Source organism: Spea bombifrons, chromosome 1, assembly GCF_027358695.1.
Source record: "Spea bombifrons isolate aSpeBom1 chromosome 1, aSpeBom1.2.pri, whole genome shotgun sequence".
Lineage (NCBI taxonomy): Eukaryota > Metazoa > Chordata > Amphibia > Anura > Pelobatidae > Spea > Spea bombifrons.
The window spans coordinates 163,058,800-163,064,805 of record NC_071087.1 but is presented as its reverse complement, the minus strand read 5'-3'; positions in this window follow the sequence as shown (position 1 = coordinate 163,064,805).

Genomic DNA, 6,006 nt, shown 5'->3' with positions numbered 1-6,006 from the left:
ACTCTTATCTGGTTTTCTTATCTGGGAAAATATTTGAAGTTTAAATAAGTTCATTAACAGAACGATTGCAGGCGGTATGTGTCCAGCACATAAGGATCCGCGCGTGAAGGGGATACTGGTGCGAGGTGTCCGACCGGCCCTGGCTCCAGATCCTCACTCCTCTGCGATTCAGGAGTCCAGATCGAGAGCACGCAAGGGTTAACCGCACTATATATATATATATATATGCCAATTATATATGTATTGTTTGCTGCGTTTTCTTGCACTGTTTTTGTACATTACGAGGGTTTCAATGCTCGTTGCAGTTGTAGAAGAGATTCTATTGACGAGATATCCCAATGTATCTATCGCTGTTCTGTGGCAATAAAGTATCTCTTGTTACTGCGTGATCTGTTACTAAATCCCAGAAAGTCAAGCCACGTGAATTCTATACATCCTCAAATTCTGCAGCCAATCAGTGGCAAGAATCGCGTGCCGTCGAAGGAAGGCTCCCCCTTTTGCCTCTGTTTTTTCCTTTTTTTTTTTTTTTTTTGAAGACTACATATTGAAGTTCTAACAGAGGAATGGAGTTCCTCACGCGAGTACTCTGATAGGCACATTAAACCGTGCTTTGCAAGCAGGGCCCTTACGTATTAGAATGTCTTAGTCTGTCAGTTCTAGTTTTGTCAAACCCTTTGTTGATACTATAGAAATAAAAAACAATTTTTTAATAATTTTTTATAATTTAGTATTATTTATTATTATTATTATTATTAAGAGCTGACCCTGGGGGGGCTAATGTGCCCCAAGGACTGCCACACCTGGGTTAGGCTAGGTTTCCACTTGGGTTTTTGTCCTGCGTTTTTTTCTTGATGAAAAACGCCAGGAAAAACGCCAAGAAAACTGCCGCTGCATTTACCTGCGTTTTGGCGTTTTTTCTGGAGTTTTTTCTGGCGTTTTAGCCTTTCTGTGGAAATTGCTTTTTTTGACCTTAGGCAGTTTTTCCAGCCTTTACAAGTTAGAAGTTTCACCCAGCTAAAAGGGATTCGGATAAATGGCAAGTATCTGCCCTCTCCTGATGTCATTTACTTGGTAGAGTTCTACGCCCCGGCGGACCCTTTTGTCTCTTTTCTGTGGTTTGTAAGGCATGCTTTATTCCGAATGTCTGCTCCTCTGGGAAGATTGGCCCCAAATTGTTTGCTGTTGCTTTTGGCACGCAGGATCCAGTCGCGTATGTTTGTTTGTAATGGCATGTTTGTTCCAAATGGTGTAAAATTCAATATGAACCAGTCCAGGACTTTGTTTTGTGTGAAATTGTTTGTTTTCAGCCTATTTCTCGTAGGGCACACAGATACTGGGTCCATCCTCTGCATTGTAACTGTGGAAAAAACGCCATAAAAAACGCCAAGGCAATAAACCCACATGGCTTTTTCATGGCGTTTTTTCTCTCCCATAGACTTCTATTGGAGAAAAACGCCACAGAGCCCAAAAAAGCAGAAAAACGCCAAAGAGAACTGAAAAAACGCCGAACAGAAAAACGCCAAGTGGATATGGCATTTTGCGATTTCCTATTGAAGAACAGCTAACATCTGGCTGCAGCGTTTTTTCACTAAAAAAACGCCAGGTGGCGCTATTGGCGTTTTTATGGGCGTTTTTAGCAAAAAAAAAACCAAGTGGAAACCTAGCCTAAAAGTAGCAGAACCTATGTCTGGGTGGAATAGAAATAAAATAGTTGCAGTTAGCGAAGACGGACACTAGAGGGCAGCAGTAATACTCCTGTCGCTGTGATCCGTATAGCGGCGGCTGAACCGCTATTATGTAGAACCTCATTCTGTTGCCCTCCTCTACCCATCGTGCACGCCCTGCGTGTTATACGCCGTTACACGGTGTTTGGAGACGGCGTGAAACTCATCCAGATAGGAAATCCCCAGCCGTCGTAATCACTTTCATGCCTGTGATAGCCGAGCGGCCCCTTTGCGTTTCATGGTCTCCCCCTTGCAAACGTACTTTATAAAGCATTTCTAATACGCGTATTTTACTCTCTAGACACAATCACACGGTTTTATTTATCTTTGTGTCCGAATAAAACTAAATAAAAACGAAGCTATGGGGAAAGTTGCTTTAACTCTTTGAGCGCCGAACACGCAGGCAAAAAGGTCTAAAGTGCCAACCCTGTCTCATTTAAAAAAAATAAATAAATCTGTAGTCCAGACGAGGCTGACGATCAGTTAAGAAATAAAATGAAAACAAAGGCGATATATATCTTTAAAAAAATATTTCCCCCCAAAATAAAAGTGGAAAGTTGTGGGGCAGTAATGGGAGGGGGGTATGTTTTCCTCTTTATTTTGTTATGGGATATATGATTTATATTTATATATATATATAATGTAGTTTGCCTACATAAGGTGTGCGCTGCGTGGATCTGCTGTACAGACAATAGAAGTCAGGCTGGCTTCAGTTACATGAAGGGGTTAATTGTTATTGCCATTGTTTTCTTGCGTAGAGAAGTGCTGTGTAGGGACTGGAGACATCAGGATCGGGGTGACCCGCATTATCTGATCGCAGAGTACAGACCTCGGCGCTCCTGCTCCCAAAGTTTGAGTTCCATTAAAGGCTCGTCCTTCGTTGACGCCGAAGCCTCCCGGGGATCGGAACGCCGCGGCCGTTACATCACACACCGCGGCATGCTGAGGTCATAACGTCCTATAAAGCTGAATCTTTAGGGTCCGTCAGGTTTCCCGAATCCTACCTTTTACTTTTATACATTAAATGACATCATGTTTATTTTAAAGAGACGCTCCAGCCGTCGCATGCGCTCTAAAACATATAAGAGCTCTGGGGTCCCTTTAAATCATATTAAAATATATATTACATATCGTATATAAACCTCTTTAAGTTTATACCATGGCTTAAAACCCTGGATATGCACGATTATTCCTCCCCATCCATGGTATTCTGCGCACACACATACCCCAACCCCCCCGGAAATCTCATACAAACCAGCACGGCAGCCCCCCCCCCCGAGTATCTTAACGGCAAAAGAAATACGACGCTTGGGATCCCAAAACGTATTGTTCCATTGAGTCCTATTTCAATATTAGTCAATTAAGACCCAGGCATTCTATTAAGTAACATAGAGGGTTAAGAACTTTATGTAATAGAATGACTAGAACTTTATAAACGACCAAAAATAACAATAATAATGAGAATAATAATGAGAATAATAATGAGAATAATAATGAGAATAATCCGCTTTTTCGATGAGTTATTGTTTTTGGCGGATCGCGTTACATTGTTGCAGGTCGGGTATAAAATGCGTAGAAATTAATTATTTCCCGACTATTTATTATTATATTTACGTTTCTCTCACGTTCAAATGCATGGAATTAATTCTCTGCAGTGAAAAAGACTTAATCATTAATTCTAGGTTTTTCTTCTTGATGGATTCCAAACATCGTCCAATCAGCACGCTCCGTTTGGTGGCGGCACGGACTGAAATTCGCGTGAACCAGTGGATCCGGTTTAGCTCCTGTTGTTGTCGGAGTCGCGGGAAATAGTTAATTATCTGTGGAATCGGTTTAATGAGCGGTTATTACCGCCGCTGCTGTTACCGTCCTGACATTTTTAACCCTCGCCGCCTGCATTCTTATCCGCTGATTGGCGAAATTTAGATTGCGAAAAATGAATACTCCTGATGACGTCACAAAGCGATTCTCGTTAAACTTAACCCGTCAGATCCCGTTACATTTGAGTTTAACTGTTACCTCTCCAAAATGTTACATTTAACCCTTTATGCTTTATGCTCTTTTAAATTCCAGTCCTTGGGATCGGGAAGTTTATTCCTCCCCGTTATCTCTCCCAGATAGTCGCTGATTGCCGTTGATTAGTACATGCTAACCATCTTTTGCCACACGCATACATACACACATACACACATACACACACACACCCCGTGAAGGTCACACTACACTATATAGCACAGAGCAGGCACACACAGGAAGAGGTTAAATTCCAAAGTCGTGTATATATATCCTGTAAGTATGCCGACCCTTTTTTCCCCTCTGGGGCTGCGGCTTTTGGAGGACTACAACTGCCGTCACTCTCTTCAGTATTCTGGCTGAGAGTGATGGGAGAGAAAGTCAACAACAAAAAAAGCTATTTTAGGTTCAAAAAATGAAATTAATTCATTTAATAAATTAAATTTTTTTTAATTAAGCGCGGATACGGAGGGTTTACCGTAGAGAGGCGCACTTGTGATGTCATCATCCCCGATCCCTTTTTTGTTTTAGCAGCATTATCTCCATGATCCCCAGCAGTGACCCCCGAGAAGGGACCCCAGGGGGCCACTACGTACAGCAGCCTGCGCTCTTTCCCCAGCGCGAGCCAATCACATCCCTTTGCTGCCATTCACCCAATAAAAAGATCAATATTTATCTTTTTTTATTTGACTTTCTACCATAAAACGCTTTCATTGTTTCCGGGGATTAAGAGCGAGGTAAACAAAGAGTTAATCCCTTATTTATTTCTTTACTGTATATGTCTCGGTTTCTCTCTTCGTTGAGGGTGTCTGAGGGTTTTTTATTTGTTTCCCAGTCTGTTCTTTGCTACGAAAAAGTCAGAAACGGATCAATGAACCCAAGATTTATGCGGATTTCTGTAACGCGGCTCCCAGGAAAATATTTAAATATTGAATGTATTTATTTTAAGATAAAAGCTCAGAGAATAACGGGTGCGTATCCAGCGTGGATCCCCCAAACCCCCAAAATACCACCGATGATGCAACAGGTCCGCTATACGGTTCCCTTAAACCAGATAGCCCACATGACCTCCTAGGGGGCGTGGCTTGTTACAGCGCCTCCCCTGCTTAGGGCCACAAGGTGGGGCTTATTTATTGTGTGCTGCCCTTGGTGGTCTACAGGGGGAGCCGCTGGACCTCTGAGTCCAAACCGATCTCTTTTCAAACAGCAGAGCTGGGCGCGAAGAATGAAAAAAAGTGTTGCTATGGGAGTTACCATGGAAACCTGCCATTTAATTTCAAATAAAAATCCCAGAAATAAATTCTATATTTTTACAGAATGAACTCTATTATTTTGAAAAAAATAAAATAAAATTAAATAAAAGAAATGCTACGTTGCCTTTCTGAGGATTCCCATTGGCTGAGAGCAGCGCGCTAGTTACTTAATACTCTCTTCCCGGCTCCACGGGGAGGAATAAATTCATGGATTTATCTGAGAAATATCTATTTCAGGCGTCCTGTAGGTTGCTTTCCGTTCGTTATCTCCGCGCAGCGTATACGGTAACTCAGCCCTATCTGGTTTCTTCGTGTCGATTGATCTCCATCTGAAACGTTAGCGGCGCAGAACCCGGAGTCGGAATTAACCCTCAACGCTGGGACTCAAATTTACATTTAAAAAAAAAAAAAAATAATAAAACATTTCATAAAATAGCTGGAACTTAATATAATTCCACTCCCATGTTTCAAGGAGAGCGTGTATGGCCACCAGAGCAAAAAGTCATCAGTCCCCTAACTATTATTATTAATTGGCTTGTATAGCACCATCATATTCCTTAGCGATGTACAATGGAATTATTATTATTTTATTTTTTTTACTTTTCTTGTATATTTTTTGGTATATCCGGCCCGGATCATTAATATTATTATTATTTTTATTATTATTTCTGTTATATAGCGCCGTCATATTCCGTAGCGCTGTACGATGGGATAAGACTGGTACGTAGCAGTGCTATAACCTGTCTATACATTATCCTGACCAGTAACAAACATTCAAACTGGAAATGGATGGAAAAGGATTTTATCGGTAATTTAATCAGAAATGATTAATAAGCGGATCAGTAATTGGTAGATTAGTAAAGACTGAATGTTATTTTAAGGCAGTTTGATAAATGTGACGGCCAACAAATGCGTTTTGGAAAACATTTAAAAACACGTTTAATGTTCAGTCCCGTGAAAAATTCATAGATTAAACGCGTAATAAATTAGGAACAGTGATTTACAGGGGATTCCCC